Source organism: Podarcis pityusensis (genome assembly GCF_964106645.2).
Source record: "Podarcis pityusensis genome assembly, chromosome: 1".
Taxonomy (NCBI): domain Eukaryota; kingdom Metazoa; phylum Chordata; class Lepidosauria; order Squamata; family Lacertidae; genus Podarcis; species Podarcis pityusensis.
Genome location: NC_138028.1, coordinates 34,212,915 through 34,231,117, shown reverse-complemented (window position 1 = coordinate 34,231,117; position 18,203 = coordinate 34,212,915). Strand labels below are relative to the sequence as shown.

The following is an 18,203-nucleotide window of genomic DNA, read 5'->3' as shown; positions in this document are numbered from 1 at the left end:
CATGTTCTCAGAATTTTAAGGGTGGATTTGAAAGAAGTTAGAGGCACCATGGAGACACTCTTGCAGGCAGTTTCATCTATAAAGGAACAAGATTGGTTGGAGGAATAAAATTTTGGGGTAGAGAGGCAGAGCTGGATTTCATCAACATACAAGAGTTACTCAAAGCCATGAGGTCATCTAGCTGTCCTTTGGGAGCACTTAAAATTGGGTAACTACAGGTGAGCATCCATGCCTCTTAGCTGGTTGCTCAAAGTACACCTGCATCCATGAAGGAACTTTGTGGGGTTTGCATATCTTTCTTCTTCTTTGGTGTTTGCATTTACAACAGCTGGTTACATAAGAGCCTGGGTGTGGTGTTTGCACTTTCACTGATAACAACAGTGCATGTTGGGAAGGTTGTTCTGTAGATTAATATCCCTCTTTAAAACACACTGTACTTGTAAGTAAGCTCTATTGATAAAGATGACTGCCTAAGAATAGGGGTGGCTAAACATTTCTGACCCGAGGGCCTCATTTGCCCTTGGCCAGCCCTTCAGAGGCCACTTGCCAGCAGTTAGTGCAGTTTGGGCATGCACACTCTAGCATGCAAACACGTAGGCAGGCACAGATACGGGCGGATAGCCACCTCCTCAGTTGTTCTGTGCAGATCGACAGAGGAGTGGCTTATCTCCCCCGCTCTGTTCATCAAATGATTGATCTGATGACCAGGGGTGGGGCAATTTGCACCTCTAGCAAGGCACTGAGATCCACCTACTTCCATTTTTCTTTTTTTCACTGCTACCAAAATCATTGGCAACTCAGGGGGGCAGATTGCAGGGTGTGTGTTAGTGGTGGTAGGCCCTGCTGGCCTAAGATACCAAATGCATTAAAATTGATACGGAGTTGTCTTGACAGGTATCCTCATGATGTGGTTTGTTACTCTAGAGATTATAGGGGGGGTTATCAATTTGGGGAAACATTTTTCTGTGTTAGTTTGCCTGCAGAGGCCCAGCAGGCAGGCAGGCAGGCAGGCAGACACTCCGTTTGCTGCAGAGGATCCTGGTGCATTAACCATGCCCATTGAGCTTCACTATCAGCACATGTATACAGGCAATTCCTCATGGGCACGCGATTGGCGCTGACGCATGGACCATTTTTGGCACCATAAGGGGGGCAGAACAAACATGGCCTTCAGCACACCACATGCTCCACTGTAGCTGCAGAAGGAGGTTGGTATTGGTTGGCAAAGTAGGTGGTTTCTTAAGAACCCTCTAGAAGGCACATTTTCCTTCCAGTTGTGCCAGTGGCAGTACAGTGGTCCCTGGATCATAACAGCTGCCAGTAACAACATGCAAAGGCTGAAATTTTTGTTCTTGGCAACCCTTCTCATGAACATATAGTGCGTTTCAAGTCTTTCTGCCTCATTGTGGGGAAGGCATGGCTACTGACGAAACTCAAGTTGAAGAAATATATTTTGACTTTTTAAAATACAGTGGCGCTCAGGTTGCAAATGTGATCCGTGCGGGAGGCACATTCGCAACCCGCAGCATCGCGTCTGCGCATGCACGGGTTGCAATTTAGCTCTTCTGCGCACGCGCGACTGCTGAAACCCGGAAGTAACCCGTTCTGGTACTTCCGGGTTTCGGCACATCTGTAACCTGAAAAACGCATCCTGAAGCGTCTGTAACCTGAGGTATGACTGTAGCTGACTCAGGTCACGGATTTCAGCTTTTCTGATCAACATAGCTTGTTTGATGTCTTCTTTCTAGCTGCTTAGTTCCTGCTTGATAACATTTTTTTGGTAATTGGTCCCTAGATAGATATCGGGTGACATCCTATTTAGCGCAGACTGCCTCTCATATAATGTATATACGCCTGCTTTTCTGCCCTCTGTCCCCTCAACCAATCCAGTGCCACTTCTGTGTGTGTGTGTGTGTGTGTGTGTGTGTGTGTGTTGGGGGACCAGAGTGAAGAGAAGCAGGAAAGCACAATTCCTTTCCATCAGCAAATGCTTACTGTGCTGATGGATAGCTGCCATTGGATGTCACCCTATATAAGGGATTTTTGAACTGAATTCCCTTTTGCTGTTCCACTTCATGAGGTTATCACGTTCATCTTGCATAACTTCTGCATTCTTTTCTGCACGTTTCGCCAGCACGCTCCTACTTCCTTCCCCAGGATCGCCAGTAAAAAGAATGAATAAAATATATTTCCTGGTTGAAGGCAGAGAGACTTTACCAATTGCATCTCTTGCAGCTGGATTGTTTTAGGTTAATTTTCATCTTTGCCACTTTGTGCAGTAACTCCCACTGTATCATATGATGTACGAAAATTTGAATGAACTGCATTTCTTGTGGCTAGAAAATCAAATTGGAGCTTTGTGCTCGAAAACTGCTCTGCTCATTAAGTGGGAGAACACCCTTTAAAACAAAAACAAAAAACCAACCCATTTTCTGTATCACCTTGTACTTCCCAAGCCCCAGGAATAGCTTTCCACAGTCCCTGTGGAACAATTCAGGATATGGTGCAGAGGGCTTATGGTGCAGAGGGCTGCAGTAAATGGGAGGGAGGTCAATGTAAACTGGGTGCCTTGCTTTAGGAAAGCAGATGTACTTTCTTGGATCACTCTCTTGTAGGCACAGAGCCACCACTGAATACAACCCACTATTCAATTTTTTAAGGCTTTTAGATTACTTTTCATATGCAAAAGGAATCAACACGTTCTTAATCTTCCTGTATAAACAGAACCGTGTAAGAACCTAACTTCAGAGAAACACAAAATGAAATATATTTGAATTTCTGGTGTGACATTATGTTAAAGGTCAGTGTGCTTACTGTAAATCAGGGGTGGACAGAAGATGTATCAGGTTCTACTGTAGCATCTGTGGGTGATTTGCAGTAGATAAGCAAGGGGTCGTGACTCCAATTATTTAATGGTAGCAACAGCAAGATGACTTTTTCCATCTCTATAAGGCTGCTGAAAATAAAAAAAAAAAAGTGGAGTCTTATGCAACAACTATGGGCTCAGTTCATTTCTGGTATTGAAAGCATATTCCTTGGCTCAGAATATGGTCAGAGGCACTGCGTTCTTCAGTTTCAACTGTATGCTTTTCGTACCCAGCTCTGGGTAATAGGTCTTGGGCTTCTAATAAACCAAAAACCAAAATGAAGATTCTCCAAACCTGGAGTTTGCTGACTCCTGAGGCATGAAACCATATAGGAGTGGTCTTCACCGTTTAGTCTTCTGTTAAAATAATACTGAAGGGCCAATATCTCCTAAGTATTCATCGCTGTGACAACGTAACAGTAGCAAGGTTAGGTAGTTGGATATGCAGGATTCCATAACCTCTTCACTTTAGCTAGCATCTGACGCCTAATGATCTTTTAATGAAACCCCTAAAATTTTTAAAAATGTGGTGAAGGAGGATTTATCTTTGGTCTATCAAACCTCTTATCGTAGGAAAAAGGTGTGAAATAGCACTGGTGGGATGGTAGGGAGCGTTTTATATTTTTATCCCCTTTTGAGTTTGATTCTGATCCCCAAAGCTGTAGAAAGGCAAAACAGAGGAAGCTTTTTTCTTGGATTGTTTACCTTGTGGCAGAAGCCTGTGCATGCCTACTAAGGAATAAGTTCCATTGAGTTCAATGGGACTTATGCCCAGATGAGAGTGTATGCAATTGCAGCCCTAGTAAGCAACTAAAAGGAATGTTTAGAAACATCAATACCTCAGTTTGGCCACAAGAAGGAACCATTGTTTATGAGATATGCCCAAAGAAAGATTCTAGCACCGCTCATAGGGTGGTTTTTTAAATTACTTTTTATAATTTCAGGCTCTGAAGTAAACATTTTAAAGACTGTGCCACCCCTTTCCCCCTGCCTGACCCCTCGTCCATCTAATTGTAAAAACTTAAAAAGACGCAAAACTTGTATTCAATGGAGTGAAGATTTTTAGATGTATATAAAACTGTTCACAGTTTGGAAAAAGCAAATGGGGAACCTTCGTCAGGAGGCAACTAACACCCAAACTTTGTTTCTTAAAAAGGTGGCTTGGCAGCTATTGATTGTTCAGCTTTTTCTGCTATTAGCTGAGATGTAGCTCTGTCCTGGGGTAGCATTGATGTGCTGGGATGCCGGACCAGATCCTGGGGAGGGGACACACTTTGCCCTAAAAACAGCTCAAGGGTTCATGTATGGCAGTGGCTGCCAACCATTTTGGATTCATGGGAAGATTTGGAAATTGAAGAAGCTGTCATTGACACAGACCACCCCCAGTACAACCACACACACACGCCCTGCAAGCAGTTAGGCTTGAAAAAAGTGTGTTAGCTTTTTCAAATCTAATTTGGGGTGCGGGGTTGATCTTCCTGGAGAGTTTCCCATCTGCTATCCAAAAGCCTTCTCTTAAAAGCCAACAGAGGGGTTGATGTGTTAATCAGTAGCAACAAAAACCAACAGAGGATTTGGTGGTACAGCACAGTACTTTAAAAATGAACAGATTTGTTGTGATAAAATCTTCTGTCACAGAAGAGCCTGTTTCATTAGATACATGCAGTGATATCTTGAGAGAGCAGAGGGGTATCTATTTAATTAATTGGCTTTGTTTTTTCCAGGGTGGTTCATAAAAAAAGAGAATAAAACAATAAAATTGGGAAAAATGCACAATAAACAACAACTGCAGTAAGTTCATCAGTATATTGGTAAAAATACCACTCCCAAAATGCAAAATAGTATCAGGGGAGTGTAGGTGACCACCGTGCTCTTTGTCTTATCACATCCAACAGAAAAGGAGTGTCTGAATGGGTCCCTCCTTATCAGAGGGAATGTCTCCTGCTGCCTTAGCAGGTGAAAATAAGACAGTGCCTTCAGAAACCCTTTTTGGGCAGGGTGCTTGAACCACTCCAGTCACTCTTAAATGAAACTAGCGGCAATGATCTATTTCCATTTAGTTTCAGGCATGGAAAATGCTCTGGCCACCCATGAGAATGATCTCTGCAGGAGGGGAGCAAGTGGAACGTGACACTGCTCAGTCTCCTGAACATCTCAGTGGAGGCTGTTTGTGTTGACTTTTAGGTGCCTAGGCTTCCAGTGGGGAATGTGAGCTGGCTGAAAGAATGCACCAGCATAGAAAAATAGCATTGTTCGGCTTTGTGTCTACTTAATTGGTTTTATATTTGTGTTTTTATTAGTTATGCACCCTCCTCTGTACTATCCTGAGCAGTGAAAAGTACCGGGGTAGTGGTGAAGCATTCATAATGCTATTTTGCTGTGTGCTGCCCTGATGGTGAAAATCCCTTGCTGAGCCCAGCCTAAATATCATTTGAAGAAACAGAAGTATTTGTAATTGAGAGAGAAGATACAAGTACCTGACAACACCAAGATTAAGAAAATACTCTTTAATTACATGTTTCAGCTTCTGCCTTCATCATGAACCTGAGGTACAGATAATTTTAATATCTCAGGGACAATTTCTATATGTGTTCTCTTAGTCCTTATGGGATCCCTGAAGGAGCAGGAGATGCACTAAATAAGAGTTCCCATATCTCTTTAGTCCTGTCAGTAATTTAGATTTCCCTGTTTTGTAATGAGTTGACTTCTGGTGCACCTTTACAATGGGATAACTAGGATGGCATGCGTCATTCAAGGTGTGCATACACAAATAGCTGTAATTTCCCTTTAGTGTCACTGATGAATTGGATCCTTTTCTCTACAGCATGGGATAATGCCACCTGTCAAACTCCTTCTCAGGAGGATGTGAGGATTTAATCTGGTATATTGTTTACCAGAAGCTCTGAAGGTGAAAAGTGCTCTTTAAGCGTTCCTAATTAATCTAATAGCTAGTTGTACCTGGTAAGGATTTCGCCTTGTGATTTCATTGCAGCTGTAACATGTGCATCCTTGGGTGTGGCTGTTAGAGGTCACGTTTTCTGTTCCTCCAGTTCCAATAATAGCTTTGTTTATCCTACTTGTGTTTGGCGTCTTTGCTTTAAAAAGAACAGGCATAAGCTGGACCTGCCTTGAGGTTTATCAAAATAAATAAGGCAGAATGCTGCAAAGTATGTGATAAAATTAAAAGTGCAGGACTCCCCTTTTTCTTTCATAGCTTGATTTCACTTTGAAAGGAATATTCCATCATGTTATTAGAAACATTTATACCATATGCTCAAATATTGAAGAGGACAATGTTTAGTTGGAAAAGGTGAACCTCTGGCCTTCGGTGACTATCAGGAGTATATCTTGTCCCAGGAAACCTGCCCCTAAGCATTAAATTTAGGTATCGTGCTGCTCTGCCTTCACATACTTTGTCCTTGGTCAAGAAAACCCAGGGTGAGGTGGGGAATAATCTTATGGGATTAATACCTGCAAGCAATGTCTTATCATTTCCCATTTCATAAAGACTTGGTTCTGTCTCCTCCTTCTCTCTTTGTGGTTTAGAGCTGAATAGTCAGCCACATGAAGAAAGGTCAAGAGTTGTAAATTCTCCATTTGGAGCAGAGATCCAAATTAAGCATTAGCTAAGTTTATTGAGTTATTGGACCCAGCAGGGAAAGGGGGCTCAAGACAGACACGATAAAAGAAACCAAACTGGTCTGTCCAATCTTGGAGTAATTTGATAAACTCCCAAGCAAAAAGAATCTGCGTCGGATTTAGGGTGGTACGGGTAGCTGAAGAGGTGCAAAATGGAGAAGGTCCATAATTGAGAAGATCCATTTGGGAGTGCCCAATTTTGGCCTTACTCTCCTCTGAAAGAAGTAGACACATGTATGAGGGAAAGCTATCATGAATTTGAAAGAACTGACAGTCTCCCCAGGAAAAAGTGTGACGTTAACCAGTGGGGTGGTATTGGCAAACCAGTCAGTTTTTTGGAGGTGGAGGTAGGATACTCTGCATGGAAGCATAGCAAACCATGAAGCACTCCTGACACCTTGACAGGTACAATACACAGATGGAAAGATCAAAAGGAGTGAAGACAGGGTGAGTTCTTGTGTTAGGCAGGATGGTTTCTCTAGGACTATATTGGCTTGTATATCTCTCACACCTTCTGTCTTGGTAGGAGCAAATCAAGGGTTGTCGTCCATGACATCTTACTTAAAGTAGAACTATGGAAATAAATGAACCTAAGCTAGTCATGTCCATTCATTTCGATGAATCTGCTCTCAGTATGACTAACATTGTATACAACCCTGAGTGCTTATGAGGTCTGAAAAACAACTTAATCTTGAAATCACTAAGTCTTGCTCTCCTTTGGGAGGAAAAATGAGAAATACATTTAAGAGACAAAAAAATAAGTCAAAATTGATTAAGAAAATGTCTCTAAGGAAATTGAGCTTTTCTTCACAACTTCATGAACAGGTGTTGGTTGAAGGACAGGTCCAAAGCACCTACCAAATTTGAGGGGCTGCTTTGTTCTATTGTTTTGTAGATTGCATCATTTCCATAATTAACTAGGGATAAGCTTTACACATATCCCCAAAATGAATGTGCATACATATTTTTTTACATGTATCACACGCGATGCTGTATTCAAGGAAATTTTTATCACTAACCATCCTGAACCCTGTTTTGCACTACTTTGGTTTGCTAAGTGTCTGGTGGTCTTTTATCTCAAAACAGCACCATTCAAATACAATATAAAAAAATCCCTCTGTATCTTCTAAATTTGGTTTGATTGGGTTAATTTCTTTCTTGGACAAGAGACTACAGTGGTACCTCAGGTTACATACGCTTCAGGTTACAGACTCCGCTAACCCAGAAATAGTACCTCGGGTTAAGAACTTTGCTTCAGGATGAGAACAGAAATTGTGCTCCGGCGGCACAGTGGCAGCAGGAGGCCCCATTAGCTAAAGTGTTGCTTCAGGTTAAGAACAGTTTCAGGTTAAGAACAGACCTGCGGAACGAATTAAGTACTTAACCTGAGGTACCACTGTATTATTTCATGCAGGATAAAATACTTCTCATGTTCAGATCAGAATCATTTTACAAATAATCACATTTAAATACAAGTTACTGTATAATTTGTGTATTTGGATTAAGGAAATTTTCTTATAGGCCAGGACTTAATATCAGAAAATCCCAGGTCAAGAACATTTGAATGGTGATTCCCCTAATTTCATGTGTACCAACCCGTAAAAAGCTGTTGAGTATTTTTGGAACACTTTTTAAACCACACAATGGAAAGCAAATATGCTAAAGTCAGACACAGCGTTTTAATCTATAATGATCTCCTAAGTTTCAATTTTATACAGTTTAACCGAACCTAAGTTGTTGGTTTTTTTTTTAAAAAAACCCACATCAAATATTTTCTTTCCCCACCCCTGAACTAGAATGAAACCTGAAATGTTGGTTGAAAATCTCTGTTGGACCAAAATGAATCTTAAACAAACTTTTTTTCTCTCTTTTATTAACAAAAACCAAACCAAAACTATTATGAGCATTGTTTCCAAACTCAAAGAGTAATCCCTTTCGATATTTGCATGTAGGGTTACAATGCGCAGATATTATTGAGGTGGAGGAAGGACATGGCACACCCTCTGTTTGCCCTTGCAGAGAAACAGGAGTCAGAATAATATCTACTCCACCTCCAACCCTGGAATGGACCCTGCCTGGGAATTGGCACACAAGCACTTCCATTGTATCCCCCGCAGTGAGCAGGCACTAGCCCTCACAAAAGTGGGGCAGCAATTTTATTTGGGTTTATTTATTTAACAAAAATTATGTACTGTTTGACTGTAAGAGAACCTTTTAAGTGGTTTACACAAATATAAAATAAAGCATGAAAGTTATCAGTTAGCAGGAATTTGAAAACATTCAAAAGACGATTTAAATCAACAGTAGGATAGGCTTACCTAAACAGAAATGTTTTAAGCCAGCACTGAACAGAGAACAGTGCAGTGAAGGCGCCTGCCTGCCTTATGTTAGTTAATAGGCAGGTAGTTCCCATAGGTGTAGGTGTTGCCATATTAAAAGATTAATTTATTACAAGCACTGAATGAATATTATGTGGCACCCATAACACAGCCAATTCTACAGCTTGAAGCAGGTGGGTGGGCATATATTGGATCACGTCCTAAGAGGTTAAGGGCTTTATAATGAAGTGTAACACCCTGAACTTTGCCTGGTAGCAAATGGGCGTCCTGTGCAGATCTCAGAGCAGAGGTGTTATGTTCTGCAAGATTGTAAAGCCGTTTGGACAGAAAAGAAAGAATAATCGTCCTCAATTGTCAGGCCAGCAGGCTTGTGCTAAATTGCAGCCTGGAGGCATGGATGTTTTTGCCTTGCTGGAGCGAGCTGTTGCTGTGTAAATGCCACAAGGCTTTCTGTGATCTTATTCTCATCTCCCTCCATCTGTCCTTCGCTAGAGGCCAGGTTTGAAGAATTGCACAACCATTTCTGTGTTCCCAAAGGGGCTTTGGCCATGTTTCCCGAATATTCCCCACCTTCCTGCCAGGGCTGTATGGGAAAACCTTTTTTTGAAACAGAGAGTAGTTTCAAAAACAGCATGTGAGGTCTGATGTTCAAAGGCAATATCCCCCAGGGTGTACACAAGCCCTTTGATGTGCTTAAAGCAGCTCTTTGGATCCAGACCACAATGTGGAAATTGAAAAAAATGGGGAGGGGGGTTTGCAGGGGAACGTTCTGGAATATTGCATCCTCAGGTTACAGTCTGAGATGCACTTTTCTTACGCATTGGCATAATAAATCAGGGACCAAATTAACTGTTTTCAAGGACAGTGTGCCGCGATGCAAGTCAAGCAAGACTGTAAAATGGAAGCAACCTACATAACATAATGTGCTTCCCCCCGCCCCACACAGACAAGAGAGCAAGAAGAACGGTGTGCTTGCATTTGTGTAGGTGCAGCAGGTGTCTGATGGATGGTGTACGTTATCTCTTGCTCCTACTTCTCTTTGTCTCTCACTTATTCCCCCCTTTTGTTCATTTAGATTTAAATTTACTTAAATCTTCCTACGTTTTCTTTGAAAAAATAATAATAATAATGTTTTTTTTAAGAGCGAACATGTAAATCCTAAAATAGCTAACATCTGGTGAGTGGCTGCTTTGTACACACCATACAGTTAAAGCACATACCCCACCACATCCCAAAATCCTCCTAAGTCCCCAACCTCCCCTTTCTCACCTTCAGCTTGTCCTGGTGTGTACCAGTCATGGCTGGGATCCTTTTCCTCATCCTTGGTGTCCTTTCAGTTCATGACAGTGTCCTTCCTTCAGCCCACCTCCAATGCCACCATGTGTACTGCCCTGGCCCCTCCATGATGGAACGGTTGTCGGTTTAGCAAGGCTGGATTCTTCCTACACTTACAAGTTGAGACCAGAGGGAGTGGGGCTGGCACAAAAGGCAAAGTTGGGAGCAGTCGGTGCGCACCCACATCCCCCCACCCATACACGGTTTGAGCCATTGCCCATTCACCCGAATGTCCTCACCAATCAGGACCAAATGGCTGACTTAGAGACCCTTTAAACTCTCCCTTAGCCAATTTGCTTTGAAGTGGGAGAAGCTGTAGCTCAGTGGGAGATCACACACTTCTTGTGGAAAAGATCCCCAGCTCAGTTCCCAGCATCTTCAGGGAGGGCAGGGTCAGTATAAGCTTACAGTATGAGACAGCTTTATGCAAGTCAAAGGGAAATGCATTATTTTAAGAGAATATATGCAAGGAAAGGCAATATTCTTACAGCGCCAGAGCCCTGAGAATTGGTAACCAATAGTTTTGTACAGTGGTACCTTGGGTTAAGAACTTAATTCGTTCTGGAGGTCCGTTCTTAACCTGAAACTGTTCTTAACCTGGTACCACTTTAGCTAATGGGGCCTCCCGCTGCTGTTGCTGCTGCTGCTGCACTGCCGTCGTGCGATTTCTGTTCTCCTTCTGAAGCAAAGTTCTTAACCCGAGGTACTATTTCTGGGTTAGCGGAGTCTGTAACCTGAAGCGTCTGTAACCTGAGGTACCACTATACTGAAAATCAGGGGTGGACAGAAGGCAGGCTAGGATCTCATAGTAGATTTCTGAGCAATGATTTATGTTATTTCAACAAGAGTTTCTGATGCCCAGTTGTTTTAACATTTAGCAACAACAAAGGGGCACCTTTTCCTCCTTAAATTCAGCTGCTTAAATGCAGGAAACTTGCAGGGCATTCAACTAAGTTTTACTCAGAGTAGACCGATTGAGATCAATTGACCAACCATAGCCATGTTCATTCATTTCAATGAGTTTGCCTTGAATAAAACATAGTTGAATGCCACTCCTAGAATGGACTTTTGTGGGGAAGGGTTATGAGTATGGTTCAGTTCTGGTACTGAAAACAAATTATTGAACTCAGAATATGCTCAGAGGCACCCTGTTCTTTAAATCTAATTGTATGCCTTTTGAACCTTGTTTTGGTTGGTAGATCTTGGACCTCCGGTAAAAAAAGAAAGAAAGAAAGAAATGTTTGTGTATTTGCATCTCAGAACTGGGTGCTCCTTGAGCATTTTTGGGAAACCTCTTTTTGAGACAGTGGTGTTGCAAAAGAGGCTGTTTCCTTGTCTCAAGATGAATGCCGGAACTCAGATTTCTGAAGAATCCATGTTTTATGGATTGTGACATCTGTTTAATACTGAGCCATAGCAGCTTGCCATTTAGCAAGAGTAATCTGTGGAAATTAGGCAATTGAGGAAAACTCTCTTCTTCTCTTGCAACTGTATGCCTTTAAAGTATTGTAAGTAATATGCTGCTGGGACTCTGAAAACAGTTTTTTAAATCCAGTGCTTCAAATACCCCACCTTGAAATATTTCCTATGAAAGTACTGTTTGTAAATACTGAAACAAAATACAAAATTCCATGTCACCTTTTGCAGAAGAAGACCAAAGAGGCTTGTGGCACCTTAAGGACTGTTAGGGTGGCATAAATTTTCATAGACTAGAGTCAGTTAAGATACTAAAAGGCTTAGTTTTTGCTGCTGCAGCCTATGATAGCTACCCCTCTTTGTTCTGTAGTATATTTTGTGGCCTCTCACAAATCCTCCCATGAAATGAATGGGAAAATTGTGTATTCCTGAACTCATCCCTCATATTTTCCTCTTGAAGCTGAAACTCACTGCTTTTATTTGGCAAAAACAAAAAAAACCCAACTCCTGAAGTATTCCTTCTCGTATCAGCAAAGGTGAATTCACCCAAAGGTGACTTCCTTCTATGTGACAAAGCTATGGCAGGTGAGTTGCCATTTGGCTGAGTCATAATTTGTAGTGTTTTCCTACAAAAGCACTCAGGGAATTCCCTTCTGAGAAATGTTCCCATATCCTGAGGAGGAAGATAGTTGTACAAAAAGCCTGACCTTTTAAAAAGTATGACACACTCTTTATGCTATGTGGTGCAACGATTATGAGCCCATGACTGGGAACTGGGACTGCTGGCTGCTGTTCCTTGCTTGTACGGATAACCTGGTGCAGTTTTGATTCCATCAAACTGATGTCTAAATTCCCATCGATTGCAGTCATCTTGGAGTTGTACTATCACTACTGTTGATTACATAATGTTGTAGTTTTCGTATGTCAGCCTGGAACTTCTACGCCCAAATGCGCATCTATGCACCTGTGTTCTAATCATGTGTTCCATCCCCGGTCAATTGTGAGACATGACAATGCACTCTCTCACCCATTCTCCTTGTGTCACATATCCCATTTCTGACTGTGGGGGTACTGTATATCTGCACCCAAAAGTCAAATTCTCAGTTTGTGGTGGGGCAGTCTCCTCCCCTTCTGACAATAAGGCTCCACTTTCTATCAAAGGATTTCAATTACACAGTGTTTACAGTCTTACTGTAGCTGTTTTAGATTTCCTGTCTTATTGCTGATGGTTTTTGAGAGACTATGACAAAACAGGGAAGGGAACCTCTTTGCTCTCTAGGGCAATGACTGTGGGGCAGCAAACCACGTGCAGGTTTTTTTTCATAGCTCCATGTGACAGCCATCCTCTTGTGGCAAGTGATTTGAGTGCAATGGCTCACTAGGAAATTGTCTCCACTTCTCTGCCAATGTTCTCTCTTTTTTTTTTAAAAATTGCCCCATTCACATTGTAGGATGCTGTCTACAAATGCCTTGTATTTAGGGGCACATTTTCTGCACAGAGCAGTTTTGAAATACTTGTTTTACTGAACAAAGCAAGAACCAAATCCATTGCTCTTCAGTATTAACAAGAGGTTTTCAAATAGCTGGTGATGGCTTTCACCATGTCAGTGCAGTGGGTGGGATCATGTGGGCCACAGAAAAGGGGTGGGGAACTGGATCTGGCCAAAGGGACAAACCTAGAAAAGCCAACAGAAGCAGAGAGGTTGGATGATGTTTTTGTATGGCAGGTGCAGTGTAGTTTGAGGAAAACAAATGCACATCTGTGGGGAGGAAGTCCACAATGGAAAATGCCCTCTAATTGCACCATGCATAATTTGGAGTGTCAGTGTAGTGTAGTGGTTAGAGCAGGGGTCCGCAACCTAAGGCCCATGGGCTAGAAGCGGCCCGCGGAGGTCGTTTGACCGGCCCATGAGCCGCCCGCTCGCGCACTGCACTAAACCAGCGCAGCGTGGGGACTCGCTTCCACAGTACCAAAAATCACGTCTGTGCGTGTGAAGACGGTGAAAATTGCGGGCGCATGCACTCATGATCTGGCCCACAGAGGGATCTCCGTGGGACCGATCTGGCCCAGGCAAGATAAACCTTGCTGACTCCCGGGTGAGAGGGTCAGACTAGGACCTGGAAGACCAGAGTTCAAGTCCCCACTTGGCCATGAAATTAACTGAGTGACCATGAGTCAGTCATGGCCACTCTGCCTAATCTACTCCACTCATACTGGTGGGTCTTCACCTGCTCATCATCAACTTTGGATGATTCATCTATGCTCTTAGAATTCCATATTGCAGTGCTAACCAGAAGCATGTTTCAGTAAACATCTGGGAGAAACAGTCAGCCTTTGAACCAAGTGTGAACGTTATATATTTTAATGGGATATTTTTATATCTACATTCTAACTTGAATGCCTCAATGCAAGGTGGGGCAGGATTCAAAAGCAAATAAGGTAAATGAATCACTATTCCTCTTCTGCCAACAGACTAACAAGATTTGGGGAGGGCCCTGTGCAGGAGCCCATCGGTGGTGTCACCTCGACCATTGAGGAAGGAGGAACAGCGAGGGTGGGGTGCTAGGACTGAGAAAACACCCAAGTATTATCTGCGCAAAAAACTTGGAGAGGCACCTAAACTTTTTAAATATTAAGGCAAAAGCCAATATTACAAGGTACCTTTTGGTATCATGTGAACTTGGACAAAGCATATTTTGTGCATGTGAATTCATATTTGCCATTCACAATGTTGACAGATTTTCTTTGTAGCGATGCAACCATCTAAAAAAACCAGGGGAATTTTCACCACACTGTCAACATGCTTGGGCATTACCCAGCTGTTCAGGGGATGCATTCAAGTTGCCAATTCCACCTTTTCCTCTTGAGTTCCTTTCTTCTTTCACCACCTCTCTTACACACACACACACACACACACACACACACACCACATTTTCACATTTGTTTCAAGCATTTCTTATTGAATTTGATTGTCTGCACTTCTTTTGCTAATTAAGTTTTTCCCCCCTCTCCCTTTTTTAAAGGTTGCATTATTTAAAGTATTTTTTAAAATTACCTGCCCCCTTACCTGCCCTTCACTGTAAGCTTCCAGGGCTGTTTCAAAAAATCTATACATTAAAAAAATGTATGAATACTGTCATGCTGTAGTTTCCTTAGCTGCTGTGAACTACAGTGTGACAGCAAATGGGGCTGTCAGCATTTTTGGACCATCACAGCAGAATCAGAGAGTGAGGAGACGTCAATAGAACTGGTGATGGAGGCAGGCAGGTGGTTGGGTGGCTTTGATGAGAAGTAAAGGAACGGGGTGGGTGGCTTTGGCGAGGAGTAGCTTCACTGAGGACTGAAGGGAGGCAGCAGGTGGCTTAAGTGAGATAAAAGTGAGGCAGTGGGTGACTTTGGTGAAGGAGATTGTGGCAGGTAGGTGGAGTTGGTGAGTGCAGTGAGCAGGGGCACAGGTCCTAGTTACCTAGTAGAATCACACAATTTACTTCATTCCTGAAAAGCAAATCATTTCTTCTAGTTTCCCCTTGGTTTTTCTAAATTGACCATTTGTGCTTGACGTGCCATGGAAGCCTGCTAAGCATCCTGGATCTTATTGATCTATGACGTGAGGAGAGAATTCAGAAGAAACTGGAAAGCACAAAAAATATTGACAAGTCTCTGAGAATGGCTGATCAGATGGCTCAGAGAGATTACAAGTGTGCAGTGTTACTAGTGCCATGGTAAAAATAAGGCCCTCAAGTGCAGCTACACATTTGTTTTGTCAACCCTGCAATCCAGGTTTCAGTTTTCTGATTTTACTCTTATTGTTTGATGCAAATTGCTTTGGTTAGGCTTTTAAATGAGTGCAGGATGCAAAATTTAAAACATAAATGCCTGTTCCCTCCCCACCAAGGTGTGCCTGGCTTCTTCACTATACAGTGGTACCTCTGGTTATGAACTTAATTTGTTCTGGAGGTCTGTTCTTATGCTGAAACTGTTCTGATCCTGAGGTGCGATTTCGCTAATGGGGTCTCCTGCGGCATGATTTCCGTTCGCATCTTGGGGCAAAGTTCACAACCAGGAGCAGTTACTTCCGGGTTAGCGGAGCTTGTAACCTGAAGCGTTCGTAACCAGAGGTACCACCGTACAGCTTTCAGTGAATGCTGAAGACACACCTTTTCAGCCTGGCCTTTGACACCAGAAAAGTGTTTTCAGGGCCTACCTTATTCTTGGGATTGTAATCTATTTTAACTGTTTTTAATTTTAACCCACCCTGGGACCTGTTGGTGAAAGGCAGGTAGTAGGTTTAACAATGAATAATATAGTTTAAAAAGGCAAATGCTTCCAAGATCATATTGACAAATCCAGTACTGATCCCCAGGTATACCCATTGGATGCTGGCTCAGGGTAGTGTTGTTGTTTTGTAGGGAATAGGAATGCAATATCATACCAGGGTATAAAGAATTGCAGCATCTCCTCAAAAATATGTTATATCTGTATTCACATTGTGTTTGAAAAATTTGCTGAACCACTCCTAGAGTCCTTGCACTTGGCCTGCATTGGTGCTTTCTGGAAGCAGCCACATGGGAGTTCATGAAGTACTATCACCTATGATATGTTCTGGTTTTCATCTGTTTTGTCTTTCTGCTTTTATCTTTTTTTATGTGTTAGCTGGCCCATGTGCCCTGCTGCTTGCCCCACCTCAGTCCCTTCCATTTTTCACATTTGGCCAGAGCCCCTTTCTCAGCTACTATATTTTTCTCCATAGGTTCATATTCTCAACAGAAAAGAAGCAGACCGCTTCACATTTTAAAATGAACTTCCATTGGGTTTCTTAAGAACAGATTGTCCCATTGAGCTTTGAATATTTTCTATTCTAAAGCAACAGCCCTTAGCATTTGACTAGTGTGAGTGCCAGCCATTTCTCGGAACATTTTTCTTTGATTCAGTCGTTTGAAGATTGGGCTATAAGTGAGTGGAAGCTTTCAGACATAGTCTGATGAATATAAAGAAACAGCACAGCGAAATTGTTTCTTTTTCCCTTTTATTGTGGGCTTTTATGTTTTCCTTAAAGATCTAGAAGTAGACTTTAGAAAGATTTTAGCAGTGTGTCATTTGGGGCCTGATCTTAACATTAGAATGTAAGAAGAGACCTGCTGGATCAGGTCAATGGTAATGAGAAATCTGCAGTGTGTTGGACACCCAAAAATATAGTTTTTGCCTTTTGGAAATAATTATTAACTATTATTTGGTGATTGGAAGGGAGAATATATGTGCAATTGTAAAGCAAGAAACGTTTGCTTTAAGATCCACTCATTCAAACCATTTGAACCATTCTAACCATTCAGTTTTCTTTATGACTAAAAGAAAGTGGTTTCTCTTGTGTGTTCTTTTTCTAAGAAGCAGTTATATGTGGGAGTAGTATAACCAGACAGGAAATCTCATTGTAGCTATGTATAGACCACCACAGTAATATCCACACCTAAAATTAGAGGCAGACTATTATAAAAGGAAACAGGTAGAAGGAGGCATTCAGTGGTTCTAAAACAACGCAAGAACACAGAATTTCCTATTTATCTGAGTACGGATAGCTTTTTGCCATCCTGAATTCTTGCAGGATTTGTTTTCAGGTACTCCACAGTGATCACAGGACTTTTCCATTGGTAATCAGGCTTTTGAAGACTGCCTTCAAAGTTTAGATAGGGCCAAGCTAGGTTTCTTCAAACAGGACTACTGCTTTTGCGCAAGGCCAGTTTGACCATACAGATGGGGTAGGCAGAAGCGACACAATTCAAGGGCTATGCTAGAAGCAATGTCCAAATCTGGACTTTTGTGCTGCTTCCAGCACAGCTGGCTTCCCAAAATGCTGTGTGACATCTTGGGAGGTACTCTTAGTTCAAGCTGGGCCAACCTCGCCCTGTTTGTGGCGGAAAGAGAATGTGAGCTGGCCCAGGCTTTGTGCTCATCCTTGCTGTGATTCAACTTCCAACCCTCCCTTCCTCTTATAGCTTTGGCTTCCTGTTGTGTTTCACTGCCAGCCAACTCCTAACCATTTCTACAGTTTCAATGCAGCCTCTCTCCCCCCAGGATATTGAGGGTGGATGGTGGTAGGAATGCAAGGGGAGAGAACCAAAATATGAGCCAAAAATATGAGAAGGTGGGAGTTTAACTGCAGTGGCAAATGAAGGAAGACGTGTAGGCACCTATATTTTTTCTAAATTTTCAGCCTATATTCTCTTAAGGCTGGGGTGGCAACCTTTTTCAGCTCAAGGGACACATTTCCTTCTGGACACATTTCCTTCTGGACAACCTTCACCCATGACTCCTCGTCATTTTCCTCCGCACCTGGTGGGCTGGTTCCCCGACAGTGGTGTGAGAGGGCATCACAAGCCAATGATCAGAAGCAAAAGTGGGAAGAGTAAATGTTATCTTTGGATAGTAGGCTGGTGAGGGTTTGGCTTGGGAGAGTATGTAGCCTAGGGAGTGGTTTTCTGGCCAGATAGAAAGGTCTGTATTTGGTCCTTGAGCCTGAGATACCCGCCTCCCTGTGCTAAGGGCTTATTTGTTAAATGTAATTTCAGCTTCAGCAGTGGCCTGCAATAATTCAGAGGTTCAGATCTGACCA

General features: G+C 42.4%; 1 protein-coding gene across 1 annotated transcript in view; it reads left to right on the top strand.

The window, feature by feature from the left end:
- PRORP (protein only RNase P catalytic subunit) overlaps positions 1-18,203 on the top strand; it is a 51,236-nt gene that overhangs the window by 28,995 nt on the left and 4,038 nt on the right. The gene's annotated exons all lie outside the window — the stretch shown is intronic.